Here is a 25,391-nt window from a genome sequence, read left to right on the forward strand (position 1 = left end):
ACACAAATCACCTTAGGCAGCTACATATATTCTGATCTCATTATGACCCTCTTTCCACGGAATACTTTGGTTACTTTGGAGATATGGCCTCCACATCTCCTGTGCTCTGTTTGTGTCTGATGGACCTCTAACTCTTCTTGGCACAGAGGCCCAGTTTCAGCGTGGTCAGCACATGTCAGACACATTATTCAGGCAGGCTGAGCAATAGGGTGGCTTTAGTTGCTCCTGAAACATGATTAACAACTGCCTGTGCATGAATAAGTGCTGTCCCCATTCTTTCTTTTGAGCTTTCACTTATGACAAGGGGGAAACGTCTCAAAAAATAGCCACTTCCTCACATCACTCAATCACTCAGCTGTGCAGTCCAAGCAATCCCCTAATTCCTTGTTACCAAGCAGTAAGATTCAGGCTATCCTCTTTGGTATCTAAAATGGAAAAGTCAGGGAACAGGCTACGATGTTTGTGTTCTGTGCAAACAGAAGAATTCACTTCTAGGACAGTTCTCCAGAGAACATGAAGTACTGGAAAGCCTGCAGTCAACCACTAAGTATCACCAGTTCAAATGCTTTTCAGACAGAAAAAGAAAAAAAGTGTACAAAGCCTTAGCCATTAGCATTAGTGTCTTGGAGCAACCTCATCTATCCCCCTACCACACAGGATTCCACAGAGCATCTCTGAATTGCTAAATTACTGTGTCCTTTACTTTCACACTACTTTACACCTAAGCTGGAGCAGCCTGCCTAGGCTATCTAGGTATTACCCTAAATGATCACTGCATCAGCTCATTGTAAGGGAAGGATAAAGGGATTCTCATCAATATGTCAGTAAAAGTTTACATGTTTTCAGAAACTGCCTTAGATGCAAGACATCATCTTTGTCTGATTGTTGCAGTGGATGTGCAAATTATTCATTTGAGCTATAAAACCATTTTGCTAAATGATTTCTGCTAATTAAATAGAAAGGGCAGCTGCTAGAAAAGGAGAGTGCAACCTTTTCCCAGGCCAGTCAAGCTCTTACCTAGAAGAGATTATTGCCAGGTGCATGAAATTGTTTATAATTGTGCCTCATTTTAGTTCTTAGTTTGAAGCCTGCAAGAGAGGCACATTTAATTTTTGTTAATTACTAGTAATGAGTATTCCCTTGACATGAAGATATTATACTGGGTCCTGTTTTGCCAAAATGTAAATTAAACTTTAAAATCTCTAATTAATCATGTAGTTTTAGAATACAGTTGTGTATTTCCTTTTAACTTGCAATCTTATCATAAGTATATAATCCTAATTATAGTTACCTAAAATCTAGATATTGTAATTGGATGCACAAAGTGCAAACAAGTTACTGATAAAATATCTTACAGGTCACACAAAGCCAATCTCATGCCAATTAATTAAAGCTCACAAATTGCAGGCAGAGGAAATAACTTGATTTAAATGATAAAATAGGAACAAAGACAAGAAACACAAATAATCATCAGGATCTATTACTGCATTGTGTCTCACTGAGACACAGATTAAAACAGTCAAAACAACCAGTTCTCTTCCAAATGTTAATGTACACCAAACAGAAGATAGGATACCACTGCTGATAGCAGTTAAGAAGTCCCTAATCTGACTGATTACTAATAAGATTCTTTACAGTTTGAAATGGTACTTTTCTTTTTTGATGAATGACCCAGCAATTAAAGAAGAGCTTGTCCTACTCTCATCCAGCTTAATGGCAGAAGTGTTTACAGACTGAAGAAGTCGTGCAGGAAAGCAAGAAGTCATTAATGAAAATTTTATCTCATAAGTCATAGCACATTGTGGGTCTGGACATGAAAAAAGCTAGTTGAAAGTGTATGGGTCAAAATAAACAGCAACAACAACGTGGTGATATTGTGATGTGCTTCCAGTGGCCGTCTGACCCAGAAGAAGAGGCCTTCTACAAAATACTGGAGTGAACTCATTCACAAGTCCCGCTGATTATAAATTTGGAAGAAATAAACACAGATTGCATGCTTGGACAGTGTCTGACTGCATGGAAAACATCATAATAGAAAAGGGTCTGCTGTCCTGGTGAACTTCAAGTTGACTGTGAGCCCTGTGTCTTGCAGAAAAGATGACCAACAGTACACTGAGCTGCATTAGGAAAAGTTTTGCCAGCAAGTTGAAGGGAGTCATCCTTCCCCTCTGCTCAGATCTAGTGAGAAGTACCAGGAGTGTTGGGTCCAGTTCTCTTCTCCCCAGTACAAGAGACAGAGAGATATTTGAAAATACTGGAGCACATCCAACAAAATGGGCCATGGAGAGGATCAAGACCTTGGGGCATCAGTCATATGAGAGTCTGAGAGAAGCAGGGCTGTTCATCCTAGACAGGAGAAAGCTCAAGGGAATCCTACCAATGTATTTATATAAACTATACAAAGAATAAATAACTGATGGGACAAAAATAATAAGGATTCAGACTCTTGTGTGCATCGAAAAGACCAATGTCAAGGGGCACAATTTGGAATGCAAGAAAAATTTACTTAAATATAAGAAACAGTTGTTTTACTTTGGGAATAGTCAAACTCTGGAACAGATTATCATTAATTTTGTTAATGAAGGAGTTTCCTTCAATACATATTTAAAACTCATCTGGACACAGTATTGGGCAAACTACTTTAGCTGACCCCCCTCCTTGAGCAGCACCATTGGACTAAACATTCTCCAGAGGTGCCTTCCAGCCTCAGCATTTCTGAGATTATGACTTTATGACAAGAACTAAATCAGGAAACCATCGTGTCATCTGGATTCTGACTTAGTTTTATATTGAACTTACAGTATATATCAAGAATGAATATTTACTTTGATTAACAAAGCTACTTCAAGTTTGGACAAAAGTTTGCAAAACGAAACTTATCTGTATTCATACAATGAGGGAACTGATCATGTTAATAAGAGTCTCAAAACTGAAACTACAGTACTAACAGTGCAAACAAGCTACTAAAAATTAGACAAAAATGGATAACTGTCACTTGTAGGAATGTGGACCAGGTTTACACATTCACAACACACAATGAAACCGCACAAATTTATGTAAACAACACATTCCTAGTTAGGCCATCTGGTCTGTATCTGCTGCCTCTATGTTTATTGACATGGGGTACCAGCACATGGAAGACTGGCTGATATTTATAAAATATTTTTATCAAGTACAATCCTGCTATAATTAGAGCAACATGTAGTACATAGGGATAAATCAGAGTCAACCCTGGCATTTCCTAATACTTACATCCTAATTATTGGAAATCTGATTTCATTATTTTTAAATAGACAGTAATGGATTTTTTCACATTTCAAATAGATTAATTTCACATTGTATTCTTGAGATTAATATGCATGTGAGCATTTTATTCTTTATGGGTCTTTTTATAATAATATTGCATGGAGTGTTTCAGAAGAATTATGTGAAATTTGTATCAGTAAAACAGATTAATTTCAACACTTGGAAACAGGTGTTTCTAAAAGTCAAATATAAGTTCTCAAAATGCAAAGTCATCTATAGAATAGCAACACTTCTGAGAAAAGGAAGCAGAAAAATAGCCGTTACAAAGAATCACTGACAGTATAATGAGCATCTTGTGGAAATGATAAAGGCATTTGGGATTCCATCACACAAGAAAAAATCAGAGTTCTGTCCAGCTCTAATAATTCACACCACAGAAATTGATGCATGACTGATGCCATAACTTGATAAGATAATAAATTTGGATTTTGTTTCAATAGGTGCTGGGGTTTTTTACCCCAGTAAAAACCTTAGTGTCTGAGATGAGTATATATGTTAAAAACTGATTGGTGCAGTAACTTCCTTCCAAAATTAAATCCATCTATAAATATTTTTAAAATAAATATAACCAGAAAACAAACAGAAAACATTTATTTTCTGTTTCATTCAATTTCTCGAGATATGAAGGAGGGTGCTTGACTCTGAATGAATGCATTCATAGAGAAGAGTGTTTAAAAAGAGAAATAGAAATTTAAACACTGACAAATGTAGGCACCAACAATGTGATAAGAGCATTGGTTTTTATGAGGCCAAGCACTTTGATCTTATTTTATATCTGCCTATGACACTATTTTTATTAACAGTTAGAAGAAAAATTTGGCCTGGTTGACCCCAAAAACATTTTTGATTTCAAGACTTGACAGATTTAGTAGAACACTTGAAAGGGTCAATGTTTTTCTGATTCTAAGTCTGAATCAAACGTCCCAATTTTACCTGCTCTACATCACCCTTATTTAACATAGTGGAACAACACCCACGACCACATTACTAAAGTGCCCAAAACTACCTCTAAATGCACTCTTATATATTTAAAATATGTTTGGAGGAAAGAATTGTCAAGGTTATTTGTGTTGATATTATCTTATTAATTTTATTTTTGTTCTGTAAATACTCTATTCCACACACTGAAGAAATTAAAGAAAAGCACAAAACCAGTGTATGTAGTAATAATACTGAGCTAATTTCCTGCTGGTTCAAGTCTAATGGACTCACCTGAAGTATCACATCAGGGAAATAGACTCATCTCTTTACAATCTGCAATCCCTGGCCAAGGGATTTACATTTCTAAAATAATCTCATTGAAATAAAAGACTGCAGCAATGTTTTAAATGATGCACAAATAAAAGAAATCCAGAGTTCATGCAGCATCACTAGTATCCTTGTTCTCAAAGGAATCCCCTGTGCCCAGGTGTTGTTTCAGCCCCAGTAATTCTTCCAGCACAGCCAGCTTTCTGAGTTCATGAAAAGTGAAAGCACAAGGGGATAAGTTAGGAACACAGGGACAGCCCTGCTCTGAATTGTGCTTTAGTTGCCTTAAATGACAGCCATAACAATATACAAGCAGTCTAACACTGTCAGTGTGGGATTTGGGCAGCAGGTTTCGTTTACTGTTGACAAATATGGTACTTGAGTCCGAACCATTTATCCTGGGATAGAACACAATATAAAAGGTTGTTGACTAGAAACCCTGAATAATTCATTGCCTATGCTTTCTTTCCAGTAAGCTAGTATGTTCCATTTTAGATCAAACTTTTTCATATGGCAGGATGTTGTCATCTAGGATGATTGGAATTTTTTTTTTTTTCTGCTCACTTATTTTGAATTGAGTTCTAAAGAGGAGTTCAAAGGGACAGAGCTAACAGTGATACTCTCTGATAATGATCCTAGCAGTGTGAAATTCACTTGGATGGCCAAAGAGAAATAAGCCTTATTTTGCAGCAAAGGAAAGAGACTAGAAGTGCTTTGTGTTTTATCTGTGTCCATTGATGGCCTCATGAAGAAGAAGTCACTTAGTGTGAATGGGACAGAGCTCAGATGCTGTAGGAGGGTCTTCACCCTGGCGCAGTTACCCCTCCTTGTACCCAACCCATATATTTTGATCTGGATCTATCACAAGCATAGCCCAAAATGTGGTCATTTTTGAAAGACAGAGGGAATTTATTAGTGTTACAAATATTCAAACTAGAGATTTGCAAACAGCAAAAAGGAGTGTTTCTTATAAAATACAGTGAGAGTGGTTTTATTTTCTTGCCTTGCACAACAACCTTACCATTCTACAAGAGTACTAACAAATTGATTCAACAGGACTAAAGAAATAAAAGTATTCATTCAATGCCAAGCTGTCTTTCTATTCCTTTCCCTGTAAATTAACTCGAAGAAAAAAAAGTGTGTATTTTTAGGTTTCTCTAGCTGACAAAGCAGGCTAACATAACATTCTAATATAAAAGTAGTAAAAAAATTGTCTTTACAGTTCATGATCCCTAATTGTCTGACCTTTCCACAGGAAGTTACTATGACAAATATAAATTTTCTGAGCATGCTTTTTGCAGGGTGGGCTTTTAAATTTGCTTAAATCAAGTAGCTACCTCTTTGAAGTAGCAATTTTACAATTGCTGCTGGCTGCAATCCCTCTTGTTTTAGCTGGAAAGAATTTAAAAGTTCCAGTTTTATTTTCTCTCAATCTTTTTTGATTTCTTTTTTTTTTTTTTTTTTTTGATGAAACAGCTGCTATAGTTCTATACATTGATATCTCAGCATTTCAGTGATTTTATCAGCTGTAACTGAACAGTTAACAATATTTATGCTTTTCTTTGAGATTACCTTTCTGTTAACAGGCTTATATCTTAATATATGTCTTGAATTTTCAGATGCTAATTTTAGTACTTGACCAAAGAAAATCAGCAGGCTTTAATATCTGCCTCAAGACAAAAGCTGATATTAAATATTGTTGCCTAACATGCTGCATGTCTCTGATATTTATGCAGTAAACTTGCACACCTGTTTAAGAAAAACAGCTCTATGGAAGAATGTTGTCACCTAAAATTATGTATGGGCTTGTTTTTTTGTTTTGTTTTGTTGGGGTTTTTTTCTTAACATGTTGCATTCAGAATAATACTGTCAAGGAGATCCAGGAGGCTGACAGTGCTGAGACCTCTCTCTAAAAGTGGCACTGCATACAAATCTTAAAGGAAATTTAGAAGACTCATCCACTGAAAAGTAGAAAAGCTTTAATTTACTTTCTAAAAATATCAGCAGTTAATTCTTTCTAAGATTCAACGCATTTCAACTAGTCTAAAAGAATAAGTTATTCTAAAAGAATTAAAGTTAAGAACTTTAATCAAATAGCATACTAGTAATTCATAGGGATAGGCAGAAGTTCTTGATTAAATCCCTTCTGTAAGCCATTTTTAACCTATTAGATGTAAAATGAAATTATTGAAATTCTAGTCCGGACAAAGAAGTGACAATTTATCCTTTTTAGAGTAATAAATACAAACTGAAGTACTCTAGTACTTTCTTCTTTAAAAATAAAACAAACATGATAGGTATAATAAAGAAAGACGATGCATACTCCACCAATTTGATAGCTGCCCTCTTGCTTTGGGAACAAATCCATCTGAACAGGGATGAACTACCTGTCAGGCTGTGCTCATGTAAGAGGGCAGTGTTTCTTCAGACAGTAGATCTCTCAACCCTTACCACACCTTGCAGAGATGACAAGTGTGTGATTCCTGTGCGAGTGTTGGGAGAAGCAGAATGCAATTAGCAGACATCCATAAAACACTCCAATGAAAGCCCCATTCTGCCCTTTCACACCTGTTGGACACAATCACACTGAAACTCATCTGCCAGCAGAGTGTTGATCAAGTGCACTGCCAAGGCTTAGAAAATGTGTTTCAGTTATCTCCACATAAGTGGTGTAACCAAACAAATGGGAGGAAGGCATCTGCAAAATATTTAGCATCTGCTGCCTTCCAGAAAACAACTGGTTGCTTTAAATTTTTGATAGACTTACTTTTTGCCCACATAATGATGTATGAAAGTTTAACCATGTATGAAAATACTTACCAGAAGCACTGTGAATCTCTGAAGAAAAAAAAAAAAAAAAAAAAGCTATTCCTATAGGCCACAGTTTTGCAAGCAAACAAATATGAATGATAGCTTTCAAAATCACTCAGGTAATACAGGATTTTAGAGTCTCCATTCTGAAGATGGCATGTGGTCCCTATTCTACATATATTTTCTTCTGCGCACTGAATTCCATAGCAAAGTCACAGAATAAAAGTTTACTTCCAGCTAGGTCAGAATAAAAAGTGCATCTGCAAGATGAATAACCCTTTAGGAGTTTCTGGTGGCCAGAATGCTGTGCAAAGTGTAATATGACTAAGCCTGTCCCTCCTAGGCAAAATAGTTGAAGATGAGTGACTAAAATGGAAAGAAAAATTGTTCTCAATTATTTTTAAAACATCCCGTGTATGTCCCTTATTTTTGACCTTGAATGTTTGTATTTATGTTTGCTTTCTGTATCTTTCCATATTCTACATACTGTACTCCTGTTTATATGTTTTAATGCTACGTCTTATACACCAAGCATCTTTAGTGAGATTTCTTTTAAGAAAACACTGAAGCTGAAATCTGTTACATTAAGGTGTCCAAGTTGAAAAATGTATATATTTAGCCTTGCTTGCTATGTCATATATAACATATTTGTCATTTTACAGCAGCCATCATTTGAGACACAATTTGGAAGAAAAAATACGACCTTTTCTTTTTCCAGCTAGAAAGGTAGTTCCTACAGGTGGGTGTTCCAACAAACTAGTATCTTCTGTGTGTTAGCTACAGAGAGACGTGATAGACTTTAGCCGTGAAAGAAAACTGTAGTCAGAATGGAAAGTGGTAACAAAGAAGATGATTACTACTGCTCAGGAAACAGGTGATGAAAGTTTCCTAGAGAAACTGAATAAAACCATGCCTTCATTAGTATCAGTGGGAAAACCCCCTGAGGCCATGACACACTTGGAATTTAATCTGTTGCCTCCTGCCCAAAATAGCTCTTTAGGTGCTCTCTGATTGTGTTCTCAGAAGGTCCTAAAGCTATTTGTGCTATCTGTATCCTCAAGTACTCTAAGAAAAGCATGTGGCTCATAATGAGCAAAATCTCAACATTTTAGCCTATTGTATATTTAAAATTTCACCTGGAGTGAACATCTGGGATTCTTAGCAACATTGTTTTAAAGATGTAGTAAAAGTCCCAAAGCCCAGCCTTTCAAGCTCTCTGCTTCCCTTCCTCCACACCTAGAAAAACTCACTTGTTTATAGCAAGGCAATTTTTAAGCTAGATTTTCTTTCTTTCTTACTGACTATCAAATAAAAAGGCATTGTAAATTTTATTGTAGTGCTCCTAAACCTGACAGTGCAATATGTAAGGCACCCTCATAGTTCTCTACTTTATATATTATTTTTATGATGAGAATTAAGGGTTTTATGGGGCTGTAATTTCTGACATTACCATCTTATCCTAGGAACTCGGTGTTATTCCCAATACACAGAAGAGAAGCTACAACTTTTCAAGGTCAACTGAAAGTCCCAAATTAAGGAGAAAAGTGAAAAAATGCCTTCATCCTCTGCCCTAGCTGTAAACATTTTCTAAAAAAAAAAAAAAAAAGGCAACCAAATACATGCAAAATTGTCATATATTTATGTGCTGTAATTCTAAAAGAGCAGGAATATGCTACCATATGAAATGCTACTATACCTGCATAGAGCCCCTCTGAAGGGTCTGGTCAACAAAGTTCACCTGCTTTGAGTGGATGGCAAAGGCAGCCTTAAGGGAGAGAGGGTCACCCAAAGCACATAACCTCTGTGTACAGGGAGAACACTGTGTTCAGTAGATTGGAAGCCCCCACCCATTCCCCTGCTGCTTGCAGTGCTTTAGCTCACACAGCAATCTGTGCCTGAAATGCCATCTTCTCCTCACTTTTCCCTATGCTGCAGTATCCCCTATGAAGGGATTGTCAATACAGAGATAAACTTTGTGATAGAGAAAGTCTTATTGTCAGCTAATCTGACCTAATGACAATGGCTTTACCAGAAAATTACCATCAATTCTGAAGTCTCCTAAAGGTGCATAGTTATTTCATTTTGATTCATAGAACCCCCTTCATCTGTTGTTTTTTATGTGCTGGATAGTCAGACTGGTTAGATTGCAATACCTCTTAAAATCAGCACATCTTGTTCAATGTGTAACAGGATCTAGCAGAAATTGCTATTTCTTTTAATGAATTCCATATATAAAAATACGTATATAAATCAAACAACCAAGCCCCAGGCTCTGATCACCTATTAATTTCATTTAAAAACATAATAATTTGCACAACATGAAATTTACACAAATCAACTGATTCCTTCAGTTGCTCCAGGCTACAATACCTTTAGCCACAAAGAAACCAAGTTGCAGTAATGATGGGTTGTATACATGTATGCATAAACAGAACAGAAGTTGTAATCAGCACAGTTTTCTCTCTTAATCTTGTGTTGGTGTAAAACAAAATTGTATTAAAATCAAAAAGATGATATTTCAATCAGCAGACACTGATTCTACTACCTTTATTCACCTCGGCAGCATTAACTAAGGAAACAAATCCTTACTAATAAGGACTAATGTTTGCTTTGCTAAAGCAGTAATTTTCATTTGAGGAACACAAAAGGCTTAGTACAACATCTACTAAAATTAAGTTCTTCACAGTTTTCGAAATCGTGTTTGCTGACTTCCAATATGCTTTGGTCTGTGCTGTGTTGATTTGATTTTGAAAGCACACCAGCGCCTTTGAGGTAAATGACTTGTAGTTCTTTTTAACAAAATCTGTATTAAAATCATTATTTCTCATATCTCAGAAGAATAGAAAATTTCTCAAAATTTCCCTAGAAATCTGTCTCTAATGTATAATTGTTTACTTCAAACAGACAGAAAAACTAAAGCCAGGGAAGACAAGGGCATGCTGACAAGCTAACTAGTGTACTTCACCTTTAAGTTTTGACATGTATTAGAGCATGGACCACTTGCTCTTTTAGTGGCAGCTTTAATCTCTCCAGGCAAGGTCTCGCACCTCCATTCTTCACAAAAGCTTGATTATGATTTTCTTCCAGTGGAAATGAACTCTGCTCTCTACCACATATAAAGAAAAATGTAGCACAGAAACTGCCCAACCCATACTTCTGCTTAGCATGTAGACTTAAAAAAAGGAAATAGGGGATTTCTGCCCCTGATCTTGGATCCACAGAGGAACCTCATGAGCTGCCTGATATACCTTGTCTGTGCCCCAGAGAACCACAGATAAATTGGAACACTGTAAAGGGATTCAGCCCACTAAAGAAAAGGCAAAATCTTCTCTTACAGTGCTACTCAATGAGGCAAGTCATAAAATTATGCTTTTGTAAGAGTGTTATCAAACAAAACAATTGTAATACAAACTCTCTCCCACCACAGGTAGTTTGACCTGTAAAATGAGCACGTACAAGACAAACTTAAACTAGGAGTTAACCATGGTTTTTAAATGGCAAAAACTTTTTCAAAACCTTATATGCACCAGTAACAGCAACATTTATTACTGAACATCCTAGGTGTAAAGTCCCAGGACTTACACCTCCCCGTTTTTTTTTTTTTTTTTTTTTTTTTTTTTTTTTTTTTTTTTTTTTTTTTTTTTGCATCCCCAAGGTTACCAACCTAGAAATGAAAGCATCTGGTTGGTTGTCCTTCCAAAAGGTGTAGCTATTTTTGCATGCAACCTGTATTTTCTTCATTGTTCAAGACATATTAAAAATCAGGTTTTGTGGACTTTAATACTGCGGGGAACTACTGTACTGACAGTCATGGAGACTGTGATCCTATATTAATCCGATTTGCATATTATGTAGCAGTACCACGGGGCTTTATGAAATACTTCAGAGAAGAGAAAACATGGGATATTCATCTCAGTGAATGCTGAGTTTCTGATTCAGTTTTTTAACCTACAACCCCAGTCATCTATGATAGTAACGGACCCTCCACCAGACAAAATCAGAGTTATTGCTGCAGTAAATATGACTCAGAGTTCTAATAATTGTAGTCAATATGTTTACATTATTTTATTCTTAATAGGATAAATCTGTGTACAGTTTACCAAGGTCAGCAAACTGAATTATTCAGCCTGGCCATTTATACCCTCTTGCTTGGTATTTTAATGATTGCATTATTAAAACTTTTCTATTAAGCTGTCGGTAACACAGACTAATCAATTCCTCTCTAATAATAAATGCACAGGTAAGCAGAGATATTAAAGGATTTTTTTTAGTGAAAAAGGTTTTTTGTTTTCCATTATTACTTCTTGTAATGAAAATCATCATCATCATCATCATCTTAAAATAACATTTCTGAAAGAGGGAAATTTTAGTCAACTTAAAAATCATTTTGATTATTGGAAATTTCCTACTATATTTAAAATTAAGGTATTTGCAAGTTATTTTAATTTGGCTAGGTATTTATAATTCATAAATGATCCTTCTTGTTCTGATGAGCATACAATAAATAAAGAAAAATACTATCAACTACAGAAGCATTGTAATAAACTTTTTTTAATGTGACCCAAAAGGGAGGAATGTTTTCTCTTGTCTGAACTCATAAAATCTTTTATCGTATTAAGATATCTTTGGTTTTTTTTTTTTTATTGTGCTCCAGAATGTAGATTTTTTTAAAGTTATAAGATAATTATAAACACTGGATATGCTAGTCTTAAATTTGAAATATAAGCTTGTAGATTTAATTGGAGCACCTGTTTTTTATGACAAGTTTGTGAGTAACTGAATCATTTGTAAGCAGACCCAGGATTTCTCACAGAGGTCTCAGTTGTACCTTGGAGACAGGGTAAACAATAAGGAATCTGGAGTTATACCGTGCAAAATTCAATGTTCTGCCTTTCAGTTTACTCTTGGCACATCTGTCAGTGTAAAGCAATCTTAACAACAAAGTATTTTCAGCTAGAACTGACATTTTTGACTGCATGTTTATTATACAACAAATTGAGAAACTGGTCAGCCAAAATATTTGTGAATTCCTGGTACATTTTTTTCTATGCTTGTTAAAGTAATAATGAAAAAAGCTTTGGAGATTTCTGTAGCTTAATTTAAACATTTTCTAATTAATGGATGCTCTTAAATTTAACTGAATTTAGCTACATTTAAAAAAAAAAAAAAGGAGGGAAGTCCATAATAAATGTAACTAAATGTTCTAGTCTTTCAAAGGTTTTTTTGTCCAAATATTTGCTGTTCCAGGTTTGTGTGATGTATTTTTCAGTTTAGCTCATTAATAGAAAATCTGGCACTGCACCATCGATATATGATCCTTGTGGTGAAACACCTCATCTGCCAGGCAAAAAGAAATTCAGATTTTATTTTTTATGTTGACTTTTACAACTTATGTGCACAAAATAAAGAGTTACATTAACAGGCTTAGACAATCCTCCCTGGGAAGGATTATTCAAAACCTATATTATAGGAAAATAAAATAATAAACTGGGAAAGATGGCACTCAGAAAACACTGAACTGAGTAAGGATAAATATATACAGCTTTCATCTTGTTTCAGGTTACAGCTTCCCTGAATTTGAAATTGAGTTTTTTTAGTATAGGCTAAGTCCAAAATCTCTTATGGCAGAACAATGTCTATTTATTTTGATAATACATGGCATAAACCAATAGGAGTTCACAGGTAGTGAAGGTTCAGACACAAATCAAGCAATCTCTGTGTCCTTGAAGTTAAATGCAGAATTCCTCTCTGTTCTTAATGGCTCATGGAGACACCACATAGGAGAGGTGCAGTAGTTTCTCTTTTATATTGTTATATGAGTGCAATCTTCCTTGTTCTAAGTGCCACAGTTAATGGCTAACATTTATAACCAAACAGTTTATTCTGCAGCTGGAGAAGTAAATCCAGTCAAAAGTAAAAAAAAATCTGGAGTTGTGTTGAGAGTGCTTAACCAAGCCTCACACTTCACTTGGAGAGGTCCTTAAATGAGAAGCTGCTCAGGTGCATATAAATATTTGCCTACAGCAGATGCTTTTCACTCTCAGGAGTGTAAGGTATAACTTATGCTTCCCCACATGTAGTACATGTCACTTTTTCAAGTGTATTTATAGTATCTTAGAGGAAAGGCTTAAAAATCTGCAAAGCTCAGAACCCAAGAGTGCGGAAGTTTTAAAGGTTAAAACAATGCTTATGTGTGGAAAGGCAAGGGAAATGAAACTAAGCTTATTTCCTCTTTACTGGCCAAGCACTCAGAGAGAGATGACTACTATACGGAAGTAGATATTAGTGTGATGTTTTATTGGCATTACAACAAAATCAGGTGAGATATAGTAAGTTTCTTACATTTAGAAAATCCTCTGTAGGGAGCTTTCTAGTTCTGTTTTTTCACAGAAATACATGACTGATAAAATATACTGGCTTTGGTCGTTCCTCCATTCTCTCACTGAAATGCCTTTCAAGCTTCTCATTCGAGAGATTTTCTGCTTTAATTTCATAAATCTTTTGATTCATCTTTCTCTAAAATAAATATTTGGTCTTTGGCTGAAAACTGGATTCTGTTACAGGTTTCTTTGTTTTGCTATGGTTGTTGATAGTTTCAAACTTTGAGAATATTTTAAATGAGAAAAAAAATGAGGCTCTTTTGATACTGATATGAAAGAATCACAAAATTCAAAAGTACCACTTGCTTGTAAAGAAATATAGCAAACGTGAACAGGCATGAAAGTCAATCTCCAAACACAGATTGTAGAGCCCTCAGTTTTTTCAGGGCTAGAAACAGAAACACCCTGAGACCTATTATAGGTAATTTGTTAAATGTTGTCACTTGTTCCAACCATCCATAAAATACCCACCCATATGTGAATCCTTACATATTAATCGGATTGAATTATGCTGCCAGCTGTTACAACAGCCAGAAAAAACACCTGTCCCTTTTAATGACTACTATCAATTATCTTCCTTGCAGTGTTTCAACTAAAGTAAGAAAAGTAGGATTTTTGTGATATTTTCAGTATAGGTGAACTAGGAGGCAGAAGAAATCTTTGCAGAAACTTGTTTGTCTGGGTCTTTTGCTTGAGATACCACAACTAAATAGGGTCTGTTAAGTTCCAAGCAATGAAACTCAAAAATTTTTTAGAATCATCCCTTGCTAATTATCATTCAGTGTGTTAAAACCTCTTCAGCTCACTCACCTCCACTAAATTAAAATAAGAGGCAAGACCTGTGTGAATTGATTGAGCAGAAGCTGTTTCAGCTCTCAGCATTTTTGGAGCACTCTGCTCCCTGCTGCGATCATACAGGGGCAAGGGGAAGCTGTAGGCTGTTGTGAAACTGCACTGATATTTTGTTTGTTATTTTTCTTTAGACCCCATTTACTCCTGGAACATTCCTGTGTAAAACTACCACTTTCCACTCAACTGTTTCATTCTGGTAGCACTTTATCTTTCAGTGTTTCTCCAAGCCTGTTAATTTTGAACCTATTTGGACAGCCTGTTGGCTCTGCTAAGTAAACACTTTAGTGTGATTTGACAGCAGTGAGATCTCTCCTTTTTTTAAGATTTAAAGATCACACACAACATTATTTCATTCATGTAACTGAGAAAGCAGGTAAATAACAAGTGTCTCCCGGACCTTTTCCTAGCAAAGAGGAGAAAGATAATAGTGACTGCAAACTTAATCAACTTTGATAATTTTCCACAATGATTTTTCTATTTTATAACATAAACTCTGTTGAAAGACATATGCTCCCCCTTCAAAAGAGACTCTAATGCCCCTAACTGTGGATTTCTCTATTCTTAAAGGCTGCTGCTCTCCTATCTTTTCTCTCACTAAACGCATTTGTGTATCCATATTGGGTCTGGCTGAGATGGAATTAATTTTCCCCATAGCAGCCCCTACAGTGCTGTGCTTTGTACTGGTAGCTGGAAGGATGTTGATAAGACACCAATATTTTGGCTACTGCCAAAGCAGTGCTCTAAAACCATCAGCACTGACTCTCGGACATTACATATATGCACACCTGCAGGCTGGGGATTGGAAAGACCTTAGAAAGGGACAGGGCCAGTAGAGCTGACTTAAATTGATCAAAGAGATATTCCATACCACATGGCATCTGCTCAGCAACAAAAGCTAAGTGGAAGAAGGAGGAAGCAGGATTTGAATTAATGGTTAGGATGTTTATCTTCAGGAACAACTGCTACATGGACTGAAACCCAACATCTCAGGAAGCGGCTGGACCTCACCTGCGGCTAAGTAGAAAACAAGATCTTTTGGTTTCCTTTGCTATTTTGCAGGGCCTTTTCTTTTGCTTTATGAAACTGTCTTTATCGTGACCCACAAGCTGTTTCCATCTTATTTTCTCCTCACCCCATGTTGTTGAAGAGGGGAGTGATAGAGCAGCTCTGTGGCCGTCTGACATCCAGCCAAGGTCAACTCACCATGTCATCAAACTACACCCATATGATTTTCCCATCCATTTGTTCCTACTCTAATAATTCTTGCTGTTCTATGTTGCATCTGCATGGTCAGGCTAACCAATTGCCCTAGGAGATGCTGGTCTGTTATTGGGTCAGGAAACTTTTGCCTCACAAGCAGATCATTCAAATATATTCTCCTGGAAGAAGGAACTCCTGTACAAGATATAGAATGCATTGAGTGACTGTCATAACCTGTCGCGTGTCCCTTTTGTCAGGACTCTTCTGCCTTGTGAAACAAAACGTAGCACTTCTGAAGCCCAAGAAATGGTTTTGTAAGAGTTAAAGAATTTTTTGTGAGACATCCAGTTCTCCTGAAAGTTGTAAAGCCTATTAATTAGTCATGGTAGTTTTTTTTTTCTTTTTACCATTAAGTTATCAACTTTTACTGTCATTAACTATCAGCTCAGCACTGCTGTTTATGGGAACGTTTGGTTAATTTGCATATATTTTGAATAAATGTTTTTGCACACCAGAGAAATACATACTCAATTCTCTCTTGCCTTGGGCAGACACTATCTCAGAAATGAAACAATTAAAAATGAATGTATTTTCTAAGACTTTATTATTATACAGAAGGGCTTGCACTAAGGTATCTTTGTTGTGCTCATCATGGTATTGCTGAACCCCACATACTTAGAAAAGTAAGCAAATAATTTACGTTAGCACAGATGTAGAGAATTACATAAAGGTCAATGTATATTTTGGTACTCAAAAATTTATTTTTTACAAGCCCCAGAAGAAACATATTTTTCTTCACTGGCGGCTAACATCAATATTTATCTCAAAACATTGTCAAAAGTGAAAAAGAAAGCACAATAACATTTGTTAAGGAGTATGCTGGCATGGGTTTTCCAACAAGGGAGATGTTAGCTCCCAAAGGAGAAGCTGAAACTAGGATACGGAGCAAGTAGTTTTCTGTAGTACAAAATGCTGAATGTTTTGTTAAATGACCTTTTGTTCAAAGGCTCTGGCATACTTAGAACAATACAATGGAAATCAAAACTCTGACCTGGTTTTTGACATCTATACCCACAGAAATTTCCTCCTTTCTTCCTCATCAAGTAACATTTCTCTACCAGTCCTACCTTAACAGATGTTCTTAAGGTCATTGATTATAGTAGACAAATATTCTTCTGTCACTTTCCAGCAGAGTTCACAGAGATACTAATTCTGAATTCTATTTACAGTGTCAGTCACATAGTCACAAAGAATGTCTAAGAACATTGTTTTCTCAATGATACTTTTTGCAGGGAATCTGTAGAACAGGGTTAAAAAACCACCATTTTGCTTGGTTAGGCTCCCATTTTTACAAAAGTAGCAAAATTATCCATCTCTTTCTTGCCTAATTATAAAATCAAATGGCTTGGGTTCAAAGGTAACTTGAAGATCATCTTATTCCAACCTGTATGCCTTGGACAGGATCATCTTTCACTAGATCAAGTTTCTCAGAGCCTCATCGAGCCTGGCCTTAAACATTTCCAGGGATGTGGTATCCACAGATTCTCTGGGCAAATTGTTCCAGTGACTCACCACCCTGAGAGCAAAGAATTTTTTCCTAATATCTAATCTAAACCTATCTCTTTCAGTTTAAGACATTCCCCCTTGTCCTGTAACTACATGTTCTTGTAAATAGTGTTTCTCTGAAAAGAGTGAAAGACTGGAGCTGGACTTTCTTACTTTTTATTAATTAAATGTGACATTTTTATATTATAGACACTTTCTCTTAGGTTTTTGGGGTTTTTTTTTGGGTTTGTTTTTTTTTTTTTTTTTTACACTATAAATACTTGCTTACAAAGGTAGGATGTTAATATGTAAAGGTTATGAGACTATCCTAAAACAAACCAACACCAGAATCTCTGAACCCACAGCAAAGCAGCCTCTTACCTTCAAAGTAGAACCTCACATGTTGTAAAATTCCTTTAAGAAAATTTGGGGGCGGTTTGTGTCCCTTTCTGCCATATTCAAGTTACAATTTTAAGACCTTCTTTTCTACCAGTGAGGTGAAGAACACAGAGGGCACAGTTCTGCCACAGAAAATGCTGCTAAGTAATAGACAAATACATGAGAGAGAAATATTGTTTAATCAATCCTAGCCAGCCATTTTGTCATATAACTACTGTCATCTACCTAGGAGAACATGGGGAAGTCTTTTAAAATCAGCTGGCAATCTTTTCATGCCACAAAAATAACTGAAGATTTATATTAGTTGATTTTAAAATTTCTTTATTTTTTTAGCTAGTAGAAGTGAAAATGCTACTGAAATGAACACCTATTTCAAGTCTCTTGTTTTACTTTAATATTTTAAAGCCATATTCTCATTATTATACATTAGAAATAGTATTGTTGAGATTGGGGAAATAGAAATGGGAAAGAAAAATAGAAAAGTGAACAAGAGCTCAAACCAAAACAAATTTGATTCATTATACAAGGAAATAAAATATGGCACATATTCATTAGAAAAGCACTTCACTTTTTTTTTTACTATTTTTCAATTATGGAAACTAGATTGTTACTGCTTGAGACCAAGGACAAAACTATTATGTTTACTGTTCTCTATCCTCTGTGGACATTTCACCTGTCAGTAAATTCTTCCTAAGCCTCTTTTATGAATAGCACATTCCGTATTAGAACTTATTTTAAAATAATATCTCTTTAAAATTAAATTGTGAATAAAATTATGTCCTTTTTGAAATGAGAGAAATCATTTTGACTCTGATTAGACAGTGGATATTTTTTGGAAAGCTGTATGCTTTCAGGAAGAGAAAATGTGGTCTTTGTTTGTGCTATGGTTTACTTTTTTGCTGAGTACGAACAAGTTATTAAGCAAAATAGTAAGAGTAACTTACAATTTGGATCGTAGTGAGTGGAGGTAGGACTGGTCTGGGTTCTTTTTAACCAAGAGAATACATGGAAATATAATTTCTGAAATTTACTGTTATGTTCTTCCAACCTTTTGTTGTGACAAGAGTTTGGCCAGCTCTTTAGTTCTGTTTTCATTTCAATATCCATCTGTACTTGTTTTCAGGATCAAAGCATTTCTTGCATTTCAGGACACTTATAATTTCCCAAATGGCATTACATTAATCTTTAATCCATGAAGAGCCCACCACTCGCCCAAGAAAAATCATGAGGTAAAGTATTTGCCTATCCTGAATGGATATTTATCTTTATCTTTCTGCAAGAGCAACATACCTGTTTCAATTACTTTGCAAATGGCTTTTTTTTTTTTTTTTTTTTTTTTTTTTTTTTTTTTTTTTTAATTCAACACATGCTCTAAGAAGATAGAAAACAAGCAGTGGTGAAGGAAGTGGATCTGGTGATGTTTTTGTTGCTTTTTCAAGCTTATGAAATTTTTGAAAACAGAATTTGTGGTCTTTTGGAAACTGAAATCTTTCAAATAATAAAGTTGCAGTGATGTATTTGAGTAGATATTTGGGGTTTTTGTCTATAACAGAGAGCATGCAGCAAAGCTAAGACAGAAGGTATTATCTGGTGCCACTCTACATTAAGACAGGAAAAAAAATCAGTGAAATAATGGACCCTGAGTCTACTTCAGGAACACTAACATGATGTATAATTCAGCTGAGAAACCTGCCAGTCTCCATATGGTACAGTTGGAAGCACACAGATAAGCTGCTTTGCTTGCTCCGCACAAACTGATATGAAAACAGGTGATTTGGGGGTTTTGGAAAGAAATAGAAAGCATGAAGGGATGTTCTGTCTTTTAATTTGAAGGGCAGTATTCAGGAGCAGCATTTCTGACTTAACCTGCTTTGGGTGACTTTCTCTGAGACAGGCAGCTTTCTTCAAGTATCTGAACGTATTATACCATATAAAATGCAGCTCAGTTGCTGCCATCTCAGATCTCTTTTGCTTCTGTAAGTTAGTTATGTGTCAGATACAGGAGAGGGGAATACTATGTGTTGCAGATGTTGCTTTCCTTATGTTGAAACTGAAAAATAGTAGTTGCTTTTTCCTTGTAGTGAAAAAAAAAAAAAAATAAAGAAACTAAACAGCAGCCCCACCAAGCCAAGAAAGCAGATAGATGCTACTGAAGTGATATTTACATTTGAATGAATAAAAGAGCATAATATTTTTTTTAGTTGGAGAGGTTTACCCATCAGGACTATTAGCCCATCAGGGCTCACGCCTGTTAAGCATTCGACTTCTGTAGAACAGCATCTGATTGCTTCTTGAACGATCCTTTTGTTTTGCCTCAGCAATAGTGTCTGATAGGCCATTCCATATGTTTATTATGTGCTAAGTGAAAAAAGTGCTGCTAACATCTGTCCAAAGTTAGCTTCTCTCATTCCAATTTATGTCTCTTGAAATTCATACTGGGTGGGAAATAGTTATTCAGGCTGACATTTTGCACTCTCACTAGTTTTCGGCCTTCTTCAGCAAAGACCCACTAACCTTCATTGTGTCTCCCATCACATTTATCTTCTGAGGTACATCTTTTTTTTTTTCTAATATACTTGCTATTATGGTGCTAATACACAGATTTTGTCAACACAAGCATTATGAAAATAAATTTCAGGTAAATGCTATTGGCTTGATGATCTGCTGATGCAAATCAATATGTTTTAACTGAAATTAATGGAGCATGATGTTTTGCATTAGATGAGACTTGGGCTGAAAAAATAAAATACTAAAAATCAATAGAAGTTTGAAGCATCAGAGTTTGAAATAATGCATCATCTCAAAAAGTTTAAGAATAACAAAAAAATTCATACAGGAATCTGTGATACAGTATGAATTAGGTCTGTGAGATAAAATAAAAATGAACTGAACTGAACCACATGTCTGCTGGAATTGCAACAGAGAGGACGACTTCTAAGAGGTTTCCCAAAGCTGGTGGAAGAAAACGTCCTTGCACTGGTGAATGAGCCTACCAGAGGAGGTGCCCTGCTAGACCTGTTCACTGTGAATAAAAAAGGGTGAGTGGGTGATGAGGGGATCAGTGGCTTTTTTGGGCACAGCGACCAGTAAATATTAATGTTTTCTATACTGAGAGAAGTAGGACAGGTACCAGCAGAAGCTTCACCTTGGACTTAGGGCAGGCAGACTTCAGCTTGTTCAGGACATTGATTGACAATGACTTGAGAGTCAGTCCTCAAAGGTGAAGGAGTTCAGGAAGGCTGATTGTGCTCCAAAAAGGAATTGTTAAATATTCAGAAGCAGGCTCTCCTCACATGTAGAGAGACAAGTTGTTAGATAAAAAGGCTGTCCTGGCTAAACAGAGAACTTCAGCTGGAACTTAGGGAGGAAAAGAGAAACTTTTGACTCCGGAAGGAGGGTCAGGGAACTTGGAAGGACTGTAAGGATGTCACAACCTAGGGAGGAGACTAGAAAGGCCAAAACCCAACTAAAGCTTGATTCGACCACGACAGTTAAAGATAAAAAAAAAAAAAAGTTTCTATAAATATGCTGGCAGCAAAAGCAGGGTCAAGGACTGTTTCCATGATTTGTTGAATGCAGACGGTAGTGGTAGTGACAGGGCATGAGGGAAAGGAAGAGATGCTGAATGCCCTCTCTGCCTCAGTCTTCAATATCAAACCCATTTGTCCTCAGGATACCAAGCTCTCTGAGCTGGAGGTTTCACCAGCTTGATTTTGGTGATCTTAAAGGTCTCTTCTGACCTTGATGCTTCTATGATTTTATCTGGAACAGAAGAAACAGTTTGACATCTGCCTTGATTTTCTCTGTCTGAAAGCCAGAGCTGCATGATTCAGTGATGCTGTTTGTTCCTGGCAAACGTTCAAATGATGTTTTCTCCTAGCACCCTCAGAAGTTATTGGTGTAGTAAGCAGCTGACAGGACTTTCACTGCAAGTCCCAGAGTCCTTTTTTCCAAAGATAACAGAGTAGCACTACTGAGAAAATTTCTTCCTGATCTGAATCTGAATCCTGCTTTCTTTCTGTGCCAGAAATGCTTTAAATAAAAGGATTGAAATCTGTGTAGTAATACCAAAATTGCTTCCACAAGTGCCCTCAGTGTTCTGAAGACCATCTTGCCCCTGTACAGTACGCTGCACAATAAATGCTTTCCCTGTAGAGGGTCTGTGCTTGGAAAGGAAAGGATTCCCAGCTCACCACTACATCTTTGCAATAAAAAGCAGACAGGCACTGATTTTTACAGACCTTAGTGGCCATGGAGTGGAAAATAGTGAAAACTGGAGATGAAAACAGGAATTATTTTTCCACCAAGTCTCTCAAGATGCTATCTGTACAGAAATGGAAGATGTTAAGTAGCAGGAAGAACAGCAAACACCTTTTATTTCTCTGCCATGTACTTGGATGTGTGCTCTCACACATACAAATGTATGTGCGTGTGCATGTCCATGCATTTGTATTTGTGCGTAACATGCAAAATGCAGTGATATCCCATTGGTCCTACAAGACTGTATGAATCTGAGGGGCTTTGCTGGAAAACAAGCCTCCTTATCTTCTTGCTGATGGACACATGCTTATCTCAGCATGCAGTTCTGCATGTATCTTCCCTAAACTCAGCTCATTTTTTGTTTGCTTCTGCTGTGTAATACTGATCTATTTTGGCCCACCTAAAATGCCCACCTTTCCTTTTATTAGATTCCTTTCATTAAATTCTAGAGTTCCTAATTAGCAGTAATATGGTCATGTTCCAGCAAAGAGCTATCTCTTTGACTTCTTGAACCTAATTGGCATAGTGAACTCACAAGTCAAACCATTTATGTTTTATGTTTAATTTCTCACTTCAGTAAATTCAGTCTCAGGCTTTAAGTCCTGTAATTTATTCTTCTCACGTATCATCAGATGAAGCTAAGCATTTGAACTTAATTTTTTGTCCCTCTTCCATTCATAATTGTTTGAGTTCATTCCATTAAAAGCTCTTACATCTTATCACTTTCACTGACCATAATAAATCTGAGGAACTCTGAAAGAGGTTTGGGTTAACATATTTTATTTCACAATTTGTCATTCACACCACTGTCCAAAAGTATACTTTGGATTAAGTTCTTTATTGCTTGGCAGTTAGAACAGGTTGAGAGATTCCTCTAATAATCACCTTGTTAGTTTATAATAACATATTTTGCCACCACTGCTTAACCTCTTTTGATGGGCACCTCTGCCATGACTAAGAGTTTCCCCTGCTGCTTAGTTGCTGATAATGTTGATAGTTTGCAATGTATCAGGAGCCAGACTATTCCTGGAGGGACACACTGGAAGACTGAAGGCTAATAAACAAGTTGCAGTAAGGGAAGCTATGATTAGGCATAAAGAAATATTATTTCTGAAGAAGAGAATAAAACATTAGATTATTGTGGAGACTGTGGAGTTTGTATGCAATGTAAAAAGAGATTGTTCAAGACTAATGCCTATTTTTTAATTAAAACCTTTATAAACCTAAACAATTATATATAGTCGAAAATTAATTTATTTTTTACATCTTCAAGTGTAAACACTACCTGGAAAATTTGCCATTTTTCAGCACTTCAGAAAAGATACAATTTGAACAGTGAGTTTTCTGCATGGGCCTTCTGTTAAGTGGGCAAAAACACACATGTACCATTACATAGAATAGTTAAAATGTAGAATAAGTGAGGCTGGAAGAAGTCTTTGGAGGTCATCTAATCCAGTCGAGTCAACTAGACCAGGTTGCTCAGCAGTGTGTCCAGTTTGGGTTTGAACATCACAAGGATGGACACTCAGCAGCCTCTCTGGGCAGCATGCTTCAGTGTTTGACAACTCTCACAGGAAAGAGTTCAACAGGGATTTTCATGTATTTATGGTTGTGTTTAATGTCTCTTGTCCTTTCACTGGGCATTGTTGAAATGTCTTCTTGACTCCCTCTGTCCCATCAAGAATTTAAACACGCTGATGAAATGATTCCTCCCTGAGCTCTCTTTTTCACCAGGCTGCACAGTTCCAGCTCTCTCATCCTCACCTCATATATCAGACACTCCAGCCACTTATGTATTTTCATGACCCTAGAATTTCATTTATGTGAGGGGAAAAATAGCAGTTAATAACAAAAGACTTTAAAAGAAATTACCTTTGTTTCACTAATATTTTTTCCATCTAAAAACTAGAGAATAGTTTATATAAAAAAAGATTGAATAAAATATTTCAAAATAAACTTAAGAAAAAAGTAATTCTATAATTGTCATTTACGTTAATTTAAAATATAGTTGCATAAGATAATTTTCTACTTAGATGATTTTCTAGTAAGTCTAATAAAGCTATCAGCTTCTTTCTTTCTCTCTTCAGTGAATATTATCCAATCACACAGACTTGCCATTATGCATAAATATAGAAACATATAAGATTGTTAAATAAGCATGTTGTTTATCAAACTACCATTGAATATGAAAGATTTACTAATGCAAATGTTTCCTGTAATTGCAGAGGTATTTGACTAATTGTCTTTTCCCTATTTGCATTGAAGTTCTAGAATTCTGCCAGTAAAGAGAATCCATTCTGGTTTTTTTCAATTGTATAACACAATATGGTATACATTCCACATTTTTAGCTGTCTGCTATCAATACAAGGCAGTGATTTTTGTCTTCATATAGTAAAAATTTTATTTTTTAAATTTGCCACCCTTAGCTGAAACACCTCCAGAGATACAAAAGCTATCTCTGGGATGTGCAGAGATAATTCAAGTACACACAGACTCCAGTATGAGTAAGGACAATTCTTTCTTTAATTATAGTGAGACACACTGACATTTCTTCTTTTTTTGTTGGTTTTTTTTCCTACCTTAGTCATGAGATTGCACAATTTTAAGTCCTTTTGAATAAGATTTATTTGCATGATATATAACACTACATACTAACTGATGCTAACATGAATTTGTAAGTTCTGTGGAACATATTTTTAATCACTCTATGCCTTATGTGGCCATCCACATGCTGTGCATGTTCTGTAATTATGTATTTAACTTTTTGAGAATACATTGCATTATTATATAGAATAATACCATGGCATTTTTTTTGCAGCTATTACTGTCAAAAGAAGAGCACAATACTGTCAGATTTAAGTGACTGTCTAGACTTCCAAGGTTCAACTTGTTCCATGTTAGAGCAAATTTACTCTTCGAGCTCATCTCTAACCCTTTGCCTGTTTTCTTGGTGCTCAGTCTGTCACGCAAACATTATTTATCTAAGACAGGTAGTTCCACATTTACTAAAGTACAACCATTTTCCTATAAATATTATTTTCAAGCAAGAGAGAGGAAGAATTGAGGGATTCATGCACTCCAAAATTCATCCTGCAAAATCTTTCTATTTAGCACTGTAGCCCAGTGGATCTTGTGTTTTGATGTAGAAAGGCAAAAGAACAAAAGAGAAGGTTTAGATAGAACGAGGCTGTTGCACAGACCACATAGGCTGACAAATCTTCCCCAGAAGTGTTTTGAATTAATTCCTTTGTCTTCCTAAATACACCCCAGAAGCTCGTGACACAGGTTGGGGTGCCACAAGAGCAGTCTCTGCTTTAGATATTCTGCATTAGACTTAAGTATTCCCTCAGCTGTGGTGTGAGGGACACCTTATAGGTTCCTAGTTTAGG

The sequence above is a fragment of the Sylvia atricapilla genome, chromosome 1 (assembly GCF_009819655.1).
Source record: "Sylvia atricapilla isolate bSylAtr1 chromosome 1, bSylAtr1.pri, whole genome shotgun sequence".
Lineage (NCBI taxonomy): Eukaryota > Metazoa > Chordata > Aves > Passeriformes > Sylviidae > Sylvia > Sylvia atricapilla.